The sequence below is a fragment of the Rhamphochromis longiceps genome, linkage group LG22 (genome assembly GCF_057381845.1).
Source record: "Rhamphochromis longiceps isolate RC_006_pf linkage group LG22, R_longiceps_female_GT1.1, whole genome shotgun sequence".
Taxonomy (NCBI): domain Eukaryota; kingdom Metazoa; phylum Chordata; class Actinopteri; order Cichliformes; family Cichlidae; genus Rhamphochromis; species Rhamphochromis longiceps.
The window spans coordinates 1,668,900-1,681,330 of NC_140577.1; the positions used below are offsets into that span (position 1 = coordinate 1,668,900).

General features: G+C 45.9%; 1 protein-coding gene across 2 annotated transcripts in view; it reads right to left on the reverse strand.

Moving 5' to 3' along the window:
* Positions 1 to 1,817: 1,817 nt before the first annotated feature.
* Positions 1,818 to 12,431, reverse strand: part of LOC146643049 (zinc fingers and homeoboxes protein 2-like) — a 129,300-nt gene continuing 118,686 nt past the window's right edge. For both annotated transcript variants that reach the window (XM_085395675.1, XM_085395676.1), the window contains exon 5: positions 1,818 to 6,058. The gene's annotated coding sequence lies outside the window, so the exon portion shown is untranslated. The remainder of the gene's footprint in view (positions 6,059 to 12,431) is intronic.

Sequence of the window (12,431 nt, forward strand, 5' to 3'; positions counted from 1 at the left end):
GCAGCGTCCATATGATGCACGTGCGCCGCTGTTCACTGCATTCAGACCACATCACACAGACACAGTGAGAACAGGGTGTACCCTTTGAAAAAGGCTGTGTTTTATTGAAATACAGCAGACATCAACAGGTTGTTTTGCTGGCCTGGGCGACAGAAACAGAGCTCGAATGCTTTTCAAACAACGCAAAAAAAAAAATATTCATGGCTCTTATTTTCTTTTAACCCGACGGACCCCAGAGACGCCGCCAGCCCACGAACCCAGCTGAGTCAGGACGAGTTCGCGTTTGGGCCGGGAAGGGAAGCGTCTTTGTGGCGTCGAGGACGAAACAAAAACAAGCTGGTGCTCCAAATCAGTTTGGGTTCAAAGATGCTGGTATGTGAAGTTAAAAATCGAACACGCCTCGAGTGCTGGAGGATTTGAAAGTGTTCAGGCCTGTTTTTGTGCCCAGGGTTGTTGTTAGATAGTAGCAGTAGTAGAAGAAGCAGAACCTCAGTTATGAAGCAGGGCTGGCCTCAACTCCCCTTAAAAACACAATCAGAGCACCTGGTTTTCCCAAAAGTGATGCTTGGCTTTGTAAAGTCTTTTTTTCTCGGTTGATTACAATTTTTTTGTGCATTTTTTTGCAGGAGCGTTGGAGCACTTATCCCTTCATTTGACTTCTTTTCACACGTGAACCAAGATTTAAAAACACAGCTTGAAAGAATGCAGTGAGTTTGATGATTTGCATACGCAAAACTTCCAGAAACTGGATCTGATTCAACTTGTCGAACAGCGGAAGGTTTCTCTGAAACTAAAGTACTTTTGCAGAAGTCACGTCTTGATTGTCTCACGTCTTAAAATTCCTTCGCTGAGCTTCTGAAGTGAGCTGAAAAAGCAGTCAAATGAAGAAGATATCAGCTCTCTACAGCCTATTTTCTACTTTTTCATTCTTGGTTCACATGTGACAGCGACTTGAATTTCAAAACTGAGGACAGCTGGAGACTGAGGACGGATAAACACCCTTGAAGTTTGCTCGACAACAGAGTCTGGATCAGAGCGCAGATTTGCTCTGATAGCAGGAATGACGTGCTCAAAGTCCAGAGTCTAGTTCAGAAAATCTAGTTCTGCAACTCTGATGCAATATCAATATTTCAGAGGTGGAAATATATCAAAGAAAACCAGAAGACTGCATTGCTCTTTAACTTTTGTGCTTGAAACCGGTAAACAGAAAACAACAGAGCCATCATCAGAGCGAACTTCAGGGAAGGTAAAGGAGTTCAGCCTCGACGTCGTCCCCCCACCCCGCCAACATCTGAACCTCACTGCTCTTCAAAACTTGACTGTCGCTGCATAAAAAGCTTTTTTGAGGAAACCAGGCGCTCGCCACGATACAACGGAGCAAGTTTAAACGAAGGAAGGACGGAGCACACCGGTCGCACTGCGCGCCGCTTTGTGTGGTTTGTTCGTCCCCTCGTTGTGACCAGGGCAGTTTTCCCCAAGTTTACGCTCACAGGAAATGACGATTGCAACATTTAATCGCGATTGTCGATTACGTACATTTACAAGCCACCTGGGTGCTGCACACCGCCACTCGTCAGTGTGCGCTAAAAATAAACTAGCATAAATTTGAGACAAACCTCTTTAAGACCGCTAACCTACAAGCCGTCAGTTAGCTTCAAAGGCTTTTTAAGGCTTATTTTAGAGGTGCTTTAATTTTTTATCTGGATTTTTTATGAATCAAACTGCAAAAGTGAACCATGATTGTTGTGCTAGCTGCAGCAAAATTAAAGTTGCTGCTATTAGCAAGCCAGAATGACATCACCAGTATCGCTGATGTAGCCTTCTCTTATTGGCTAAAAATCAACTGGTGGTCCTGATTTCCATTACAAGCGACTCCATCCTGGTACTTTGGTACTCGTAGTGAACTACATTTAGATTTTTAAATTAACAATTGTAATTAGCACAAGTTCGTGATTTAGCTAACAGCTATTTTGATCCTTGGTTTTAGCATCTTACACATTCACATAAAAACGGGACAAGATCGCTCTTCGTCCCTTTGAAGGTAAAAAGTGCAAATTTATGTGGAAAAGTTGGCCAAAAATATTTTAATCAACAAAATAAAAAAGCTTAATAGAGTTGAAAGTAGACTACAGTAGAACTTGTGGCGTGTCAAACGTCACTGAGGCCAAAGGTTTGCTCGAGGCACCGGTCTGGGATAGCGGAAGCGTTCGAGCAAATTTAGTTCCCACACGATCATGTTTAACTTCTGCAGGACCGCCTTTGCTTTGGTGCCAGTGTGCTCGGTTCCCTCCTCTTTCAACATTCAGACAGTAAACCCACTTTCCTCCCCAAAGCAATTACATTCAATCATTCATCAGAAAAATATTCAATTAAAACTATACACTTGCAAAAATAAAACTCTCTTGGAAGCGTGCTAAGGCTGAGCGTCCACCAGGAGGCGCTCTCCGCCGCGCTGCCAGCACTCCTGTTAGGCCCTGCAGCTGTGCGGCGAGAGCTTCAGTGCTGCTGAACGCTACAAGTTTAAAGAACTGCGAAGACTTCGAGCAAACAAAGAAGCATTTTAACCACCTCGGACGAGCGGTCGGAGCTACCGCCAAACCCCCGACAGCTCGACCGGCCGCCCCGCGGACGGAGTTGGAAACCTCCCCCTGCCGTCGTGTCGTTGAGGCCAGCCCTGGTATGCATTTGTAAATACAGTATTTCAGATATATGTAGTCTTATCATCTTTAAATCTGACCAGGACACTACAGCGGCAGAAGCAATACATAAAGAAGCTCATATTTTGTTTTTTACTATTATTCTTTTTTGTAGGAATGGAACTAGTTTCAACTAATCCTACCAAGCCAACATGTAGTAATGTATCGAATAAAAGGCTATTTATCTTTTTTTTGTCTGTTTTTGTTTATTACAGGTGTGTATGATGGTGTGCAGGACGACAAAGAGAGAGAGGGAGAGAAAAACGAAGGGAAACGGTGAAAAATGAAAGAAAGCGAGGAGAGACGAGAGAGACGGCGAAAAGGAGGAGGGATAGAAACAGAGAGAAAGATCAAAGTATGATTCAGGCAGCGTGAGTCTTGATTGCAGGTTTTTACTGTCGAGTTTGTAAGTTGCGTGATCGTTACCGTTGAATCCTTCTGCGTTTGCCACCGTTTCAAGTCTCTCGACTGTTTTTTTTGTTTTTATACTCAGTTTGTTCCTTATCGGGTTTGAAAACAAAGATCCACGACAGTCACTTGGTCATACAAGCATGTTCGTCGGAACGAGAAGTGCAGATTGGCTTAAGTTTCTTTTTGTTTTTTTCCTTTGCTTTTCTTCAAAAAAAGGGTTCCAGACAGTGGCTACAATAATAATAATATAATAATATAATAATAATAGCACTTGACTTCACTTCAGCACAGTAAAAAAAAGGAAAAAGGTCCAAAGGTGCTTTTTTTTGTCTCCGTTTTGTTTTTTAAATCTGATTTGATGTGAAGCGAAGTCCCCCCTCTTCCTCCCTCCTCTCCCTCCCACCTCTCCTCTCCTCTCAGCGGGGAAGTGGCGGGCGGAAGTCCAGTGCCGGTGAGATGAACAAATGACTGAAGTATTGCCAACTGGTCCGTCTTTTTTTTTCTTCTTTTCCTTGTTTTTCCTTTTTTTGTAGTGGTTCCACTCCGGTTCAGTACAAAACGAGGAGAGAGAGATGGGAAAGAGCAAAAAACCCCACCAAGAACAAAAAAAGGAAAAGTGTTCACGCACACACTGCTGGCACTAGATTTTTTTTTTAAAAGTCCAACAAAAATAAACCAAAAAAAAAAGCCGAGAGAGGTTTTTTTTTTTTAAAGGAAAAAGAAAACCAGGAGGATTTTGGGGGGACGAGTTGCTCCCATTTTACAAAATGTAACAAAATTTTTCCCGCAAAATTTTACAAATCTGTAGCAATACAGGAAAAACAAACAAACAAACAAACAAACATATATATCCTATTTACAACGACACGAAGAAGAACCCTTATGTTATGTGTAGTGAGAATGCAGCAGATCCCAGCTTTGGCACTCGGCGTTTTTGTTCGTTTTTTTTCTTGTTTGTTTGTTTGTTTTAAATCCACCCTGTCGGTCTGTACTGCTGCTGCAGGCACACATTCAGTGCTCCGGTTCGTCTCCACGGCAACACGGGTCACACACAACACCGCCTCGGCCACGTCCGTCAGTCCCGCCTTTAACTCTGTAAAATACGGCGTTTGTGACGCTACAGATGGCCCCGCCCCTCCCTGAGCCTGGTTCTGCTGGAGGTTTCTTCCTGTTAAAAGGAAGTTTTTCCTTCCCGCTGTTGCCAGAGTGCTGCTCACAGGGGTCGTCTGATTGTTGGGGTTCTCTGTAGTATTGTAGGTCTTTACTTTGCAAGGGGACGGTTGGTGCTATATGAATAACACTGAACAGCTTTTTCTACCCTTGGGTCTGTGTGATGTCATAGAAAGGAGACAATCCTGCCCACCTTACTAATTTCCCGCTATAAGGAGCAGCCAATCAGGAGAACTTTCCCTTAAAGGGGAGGAGCTGTAGAGTCCAACAATGAAAACTAAAGTCTTTATAGTTTGTAACAGAGGTGATTCCCCTAAAGCCGTGAGGAAGTGAAGTAACAGGCCATTTGATTGGATAAAAAAAGTTCCTCAAGGTTAAACTCAGGAACATATTTCAGAGGTGTTGTTAATGAAAACGTGAAATGAGAAGGATCCACTGAAGTCTAACAGTTATAAATTTAACATGTATGTTGGAGCTCGATTAACAGAAATGTTTTCTTTTAATTTCTAACATTGGATAAAAAAATTTCCTCGGCACTCAGACTGAGTCACGCAGCGTTCCTTTAGCCGGCGAATCGTTTCTCACGCACCAACCAATCTGAGGAAAATTGAAAACATGAATAAACTCGTCCGCTTGCGCGTGAACAAAGCCTCGTGCGCCGTCACGCCGACCAAAGCAGCTTTTAATACGGTGCTGCTGACAACTCCACACTCCAGTGGAAAAACAACAAAAGGAAGTAAATATAGAAAGTTTCTGTGGCGCTGAAGGACTCGCTCGTCTCACAATGCAGCGCTGAGCCAACGTAAAGGCTGAAAACTGGCAGTTAAAGGCTCCAGCTGCAGCTCGGCAATTCAATAAATACGTTTAACAATCATTTAAAAGAAGAGAAAACACTCTGAATAAAACATTCTGGTGACTTCCTCCGACTTAGGTGGAAAAATAAAGAGTTGCATAATGATGCAGGCGGACGGCTGTGACAAGGACGAAGAACGACTGGAATAAATCCTGATATGCTGCACGAGCGAAATACTAATTGTTCGTTTAATTCACCCAAAGCGTGCGCTGAGGAATTAATAAACGAATCCTACTGAGGTTTGGTTTGAAGGGACACGAGTTGTTTTTTTCAGGCATGTTTGTTGTTGCGGTTCACTTAAACTTGCTTTGTTTTCCAGCTCGTTTGTGGATTTATTCTCGGGGGGAGTGGAAGTGATCCACTTCACTTCTTTGAGGGAATGTTTGAATTTTGTCCCCCTGAAGACAAAACACATTTAAAGGGTCCGACTCTGTTTACGGCACTCTGCAGGACGCCTGTGCGACGGTGTTGTGTTATAATACTACTGTAAAACTGAAAGCAGCAGTTTGAAATCCACTGTAAAGGTGGGGGTGTGGGGTGGGGGGGTTTCAATTATCTTCACAGATCGTGACCCTGAATTTCTCCTCGCGCTCTTCAGATTTCAATTTGGGTGCAGCCCACAGCAAAGCGCAGCAGCGGCTCTGTCGTGTTCAAACTCGTGCTTTTGTGTGCGAGCGTCACATCTACACCGCGGTCGCTCCAGGTTGCTGACGGCGTGACGGAGGAGGATGTTGTGCGTGAGCCGGGATGCGACAATCAAGAGATTAAAAACAAAAACCAAAAAAATCTGAAAACACAAGAACAGGGAAAAAAAAATTAGATAATTGAGAAACTCTTCTTTTGTTGCTCCATTCTTCATGTTTTCTCCTCTTCTGTTTCCAGCAGCAGCGGCGGTGGCGGAGGCGATGGAGGCGAATCTTATTCACACCTGAAATGGACAGAGGAGAGGAGGGGGGAGGAGGGTAAAAAACACATTAAAATCTGTCAAATGTTCGGCGGCACAAATGTCAGTGTCACAAGAACTCGGATGATTCTCGGCAAAAAATGAAAACAAAGCCAAACAAAAAGAGGCAGAGAGCAGCGAGCGCGGGGGATTAAAAAGCAGTCGTTGATCCCGAGTTGGCGTTCCAGGCCGCCCGGTGCCGCCGGGAACTGGGACACGCTGTGAGAGAACAGCGGCAGACCTGAGCGGCCGCGGCGCGCTCGCTTAATCTGTGTAAGAGGAAAACTGTGCCGAAGATTAAACGAGGCCGGCGGTCGCTGTGATTACAAACACAGTTTTGTATCGTGGGACAGAGAGCGGCTCGTCAGCAGCAGGTGACCTGTGGCTAAACTCCCGCCGTCAGGCGGAGCCAGCTGCTGCTCGTCAAACAGTATCGAGTAACTGATCGTCAGCAGGTCTGAGCTGCTCTGTGCAAACGGTTTCAGTCTGCAGGACATTCAGGTGTCGCAGTTTTCACCTGGGTGGACATCCCAGCAAATTCACCCTGCGGTCACTCTACGGGCCTCGGTTAGCAGCTTAAAGGTTAAAGTTCATGACCTTACAGATATGAAAGGACTGAGTAGCTGTGGCTCGTTGCCAGGAGAAAGCCTCTTCACCAGCTGTCAGCACTGATCAGCTGATGATTTGAGCACCTCACAGTCACCGAGTGGACCGTGAGGTGCTCTCCAAAGTCCTCTAGAGTCAAACCCACAGATAAAGCCTGGGCTGACCTGGATCACACAAAAGGTGCTGCAAAGTGCAGCCTGACCGAGAGGCTGGACCTTCACGGAGCTGTGCAAACACGAAACCTCAATAACCTGAAGCAACGCTGTGAAGAAGAGTCCCCGCCGTGCTGTGAGAGACTGAGCCACCGCTTCAGGTCGAGCTACGAGCTGCTGCATCACAGGACCGTACGCAACCAGAGTTCCCACAGTGTCTGATCAGTGTGCTCGCTGTGTTTGTGGAGACTTTAAATAAAGACTGAAAGAACGCGAACATCACTGCGGCTTCCGTTTAAGCTCCTCTGAGCTCGACACAGATTCATCCATCAGGTCTCGAGTCAAAGAGGACAAACTGCTGAATGTCTTCTTCAGCTGCAAACAGCTGCTCAATCAGCTGTTTAATCACAACACCAGCTGACAAGCCACAACAAAACTGTATTACCCTCACATACGCAAACAGCGTGTTACTGAGTCAGGCCCAGAGTCAGGGCCCTCTGAGCTTCACCTAAAAGTTCCTTAAAAAGACACAAACTGACTACAAAAAGATGAAAAACAACCACAAAACACAGGTTAGAGCAGGCTCACAGATGCAGCGACAAAGAGAAAACAAACAACTGCAAAGACACAAAAAAGAGTCAGGCGCTAAGACGAGTACTGCACAGCTGCTACAGAGACACAAGAAACAGCTACAAAGAAACAAACGCGACACAAACGAGACAAAAACATCTGCAGAGACAGACGCTCCACATGTTCTGCACAGAGAACATAACTGAGTGCAGGTTGAACCAGGTTGAACTGTGACTCGAACTCGTCTCCTGTTGCTGGTTGAAGCCGAGGAGCTTTGTTGAGTCCAGGGACAGAAGAAATGACTACAGTGAATTTTACACCCATGACTGTTGAATAAAGACGCGTGTCTGTTTTAATAACTAGCTTGAGAAATAATTGGTGAGTGTCAGTGGTTTAGCTGTAGGAAGCTGCCTCTTTCAAAGACCGCTCAGAACCTTCAGCAGGAAAACGACAGCCTGATGTTCCTCTGAGCGCTCACAGATCCCCAACGTTCAGTGAAACTGGGGAAACTTATCCGCGTGTTCGCGTGTTGCTGCCAGTCCAGAAAACTGCTTTTGTTCAGCACGTCCCTGCAAACACCGCAGCTTACACCGTCTCTAGTGAGCGTCTTCTCCAGATGGAAGATGGCTGTGTTTTGTTAGACACCTGGTATGTTATTAAGCCAGGTAATACCAAGGAGGAGATTGCCTTCTCACAAAACTCTGTGGATGTCATAGCGAAGTCTGAACCCTGAGCTGGTGTTTGAGGCTCGTACTGTTAAACCCACAATGGTGGCAGAAATCACAGTGAAGGTCAGAATCCCCGACAAACACGCTCCTGGTCCGGCTCCTCACCTGACGCTCTGCCGTCAGGCTGACAAACCGCGGACGTGTTAACCAAGAACTGCTGGAGACTAAAACTCATCGATCCCGCCCACCACCTGTTTGACCTGCTGCCCTCTGGACTCCGCCTCAGGTCAATCAGGTCTCACTCCCACAGACTCACAAACAGCTTCTTCCCCTCAGACTGGAAGCTAGCACAGACCCCACCCACACTCGCACTCACTCTTAGCCATGGTCCTGAGTCAGCCTCATCCTTCAGGCCAATCACAGCCTGCAAACGCCACGTCTGACCCGAGCTCCCGTCAGCCTCACAGCAGACACACCTGTGGAATCGCCTTTAACACCCTGCGTCGCCTCGCTCTCAAACTGAGGCTTCGATGCCGCCCGGCGGGGTGACGACAGAGCCCCATCAGCCCGTTACAGGTGACGGGTAAAACTGATTATCCTATTCAAATGGACCAATCAGATGGGACCACAATAGAAAATAACACAGATGTGGTGCAGCATCAGGAGCGCTGTGTAATTAGGAAACTTCAAATCAAGAAATTTTAACTGGAAAAGAAAAAAAACCCTTTTTTTATTAAAAATGACAAAATGGAAATAAATGAATGTTCTTTAAGATTAAGGCGACCCGGGAGTGACTGTGATCGTCTCGCCGCTCGGTGTTTCGCATCATGATGATGACAGCGAGGGAGCAGCTCTGCAGCATGTCAGCAATTAAGGCTTCATCTATAAGGTACGACTGTTGATAAGTTATTACAGGACGCCGCGCTCCACTGATTAAATGAAGCCCGGAGCTGCTGTGATTAGTGAGACAGGACAATGGATGGTGGGCGCACACACACTCCTGCACACACACACGCACACACACACACACACACACACACACACACACACACACACACACACACACACACACACACACACAGATGAGCCGGGGACATCAATTAACGCTGCTGCAGAAATTTGTTTTTGTTCCGTCGGTCGTTACGACTCCCTAATATAATCTGGTTGATGCCATCACTCTTTAGCTCTCTTTATTAGTATCATCCTGCTGATGTGACCTTTGACCCCTAACCTCATGTGTAAAATGGAAAAGGAGGGAGCGCGAGAGCGAAAGCAGCTTTAAACGAGCCGATGTTTGGAGCCCTCGCTCCTCTCCACGTTTGAGACCTGTGAACGCGCCTCGCTTCATTTCATCCTCCCATTCTTCATTTTCTCAGCAGGCATTTGTCCCTTTCATCCCCCGTTTACCTTGGCCTCCTGTCCAACAGACCGGCCTTACGGTTACAGCAGAATGAGAAAGGGAACATATGTTTAATTTCTAGTATGTTTTGCTTAACGCCTGAATGACTTTTTTATTTTGACGAGCGGCGGCTTTGATTAAGCCGAACGATCGCTCTCAGACCAGCACCGGGGGAAAACGGTCGAGTTTATTTCTGCTGCTGTTTCTCCTCTCAAGGTCTCAAATTTGGATTTTATTGACTGGTGTGTGTTAAATTGTGCTTTTCTGTCTGTATTTCTGCTTTTAGATTAATTACAGAATGCAATTTTTTCCTTGTTGCTGTGATATCGACCGTTTTTCACTGGCTGTGATTTGTGGTCTGTTGTCAGAGTATAAACATGCTTCTAATAGTTTATTCAGAGCAGCACCAAATCAATATTTTCATCTGAACAAAGGATTAAATGACTGTGTTTAATCCGAAAGCTGTCATTCGGAGTGGTTTAGCAGCCCACTCTTGTTTTCTATTAACTCTGGAGAGCAGTTTAGTGTCTTTCAGCCTGAAGTTTTGGTTTTCCGTCCACACGCTGAGCTGTTTTTATGTTACTCACGTTACGGCCTGCTCGGCATCAAAGAGGTAAAAATTAGACACAAGCTGGTGGAGAAAAACCAACCAGCAGTGAAAAGGTGGAGAAACTCCCTCCAGGAGTTTGTGGAGAACCCAGAGTCCCGAGTGTCTGACTATAGAGCTTCTACATATGATGTCATCGTTTGTCGTTGTTTAGGTTTGGCCCACGCTCTCTGATGGAAAAGGGTGGAGTGCCCACTCTGGGTGGAGGGGAGTGGAGCAGGCGACTGGCAGACTGATGGAGGCTGTGGTGAAGGTGAAGCTGTCTTTGCTGGTTGAGCTGCCCTCGCACATGGCCACGAGCTCTGGGTCCTGACCACAGGAGTGAGAACGAGGAGGGAAGCGGCCAAAACGAGCTTCACCTGAAGGGAGGCTGGGCTCAGAGCGGAGCCGCCACTCCTCCACGTGGAGGCGAGCCAGTGGAGGCGAGGATGCCTCATGGATGTCTCCCAGGGGAGGAGGTTCAAGCGTGTCCAACCTGGAGGAGACTCCGGACACGCTGGGGAGATGATATCTCGCGGCTGGCTTTGAAGAGGGAGGTGTGTCTGTGCTTAGACACCAGCGGGTACGAAAACAGATGGATGTGATGGATGGGGGTGGGGGTGAGGGGAGCAGTGTTATGGTTAGCTACGGCCCTGAGAACGGGGGAGGGGGGGTGTTGCGCAGCCCTCTCTTTAACGTGGCCTCGGCGATGAAGCTGTTACAGTCGCTGCACGCCGATCGACTCCTGTTGGAGGTTTAATGAGAAAATTCAGTTTCCTGTTGCCATGTTTTAGTCGGCGCCGCATATTTCCCAAAGTTCGAGTGTGACTTCTATCTGGAGCAGGTTTTCCATCAGCTGCGTTTGGTGGATTCCAGCGTTCACCTGCCACGCTCACTCGTCGGAGCGCCAAACTGATTTGGAGAGCAGAACTCGGCCTCCAGCAATAACTGGCGCCAGAGCCGAGCGTCTGGCAGAGCGGGCGAGTCTGCGGCCGCCACCACAAAGTGCCAGGGTTTAGATAGCTGCTCGTGTTAATTTATCATCCCGCGCAGGGTCCAAATCACCAACCCCCCTACCCCCACCCCCCAGCGCCGCTGATGAAGCCACACTCTTCCTGTTTCACTGTTCTGCAGCGGCTGCTGGTGAATGAACTGAGGGAAAAGGACAGTTTGATTTGGGTTTTATCATGTTGGACATCTCATTTCTGTAACCGGCGACCTGTTCTGATGTGAGGGTTGGAGCAGAGGGGTGGAGAGTAGAGATGGCACGATACCACTTTTTTGTCCGATACCGATATCATAAATTTGGATATCTGCTGATACCGATATGAATCCGATATAGTGTTTTTTAATCAACAAAACTGTTTTTTTAAATATCTTGCTGCATTTTGTATAAGTTCATACTCAAGTTTAAAACAACAACTACACTAAAGCTATTCTGTTATACCTGTATGCAAAAAAAAAATGTTTCATAGTTCAGCAATACTGATCAATCTAATAAACTTAGACCTACACCATCCTCCCTATTCTGGTATTTTAAAGAGTACTTAGAATAAATATTAAGCAACCTAACTAATAGGGTTCCAACTCCCAGCAACAACAAAAATAAATAAATAAAAAATAGGGAACCACCCCTCACGCGCCACCTCATGATGCTTAATCGACGTAATCAACCTTAATTTGATGCAGTGTGGAAAAAAAATGCACAGAAATCAATTATTTTTCAAGAAATATTAAATAGATTCAACATCTTTCTTCAACAAAATTGCAGACTGCACAGATGCTACCTTCCCAAAGGAAAAAGTACTATAGCTTACTAGGGTATATATATTAGACTTAATAGTCACTATATACAGTAATTGACTTCTATTCATTTTACATCAAATTAAAACTTTGGGTGTAAGATTTGGATAATTATTTATTAAAAGCTCGACATTTTAAATGAGAATAAGAAAGAAAAGTATGTCTTTGTGCCCCCTTTTCCCTGTTAACGCCCTATCGGCCCCCCTGGCTAAACTTTGCTAGATCCGCCCCTGCACAGTTACCAGCGTCAGCTACGTAGAAAAAGATCCTGGTGTAGAAAGTAATATTAAATAAATTCTAACAACAGCTTATCAAGCTTAAACGTGCTGCTGTTGTTCAGCCGCTGGTTTCCTCTTTCTGGCGCAAAGTGGACCAAAAACAAACGAGAGACACGGACTCCCGACAGAAAAGCTGATCAGCTGATCATCAAGCAGTTTCATGATTGAAGTAGCAGCAAGAAGATGCAGTCGCTTGTTAAGCTTAACACAGGCATGCTTTACAAACATTCAGAGATGGACTTACACACTTGCTTTACTTCTCTCGGGATAACTTTGTCGGAGATGAAATGCCGGGT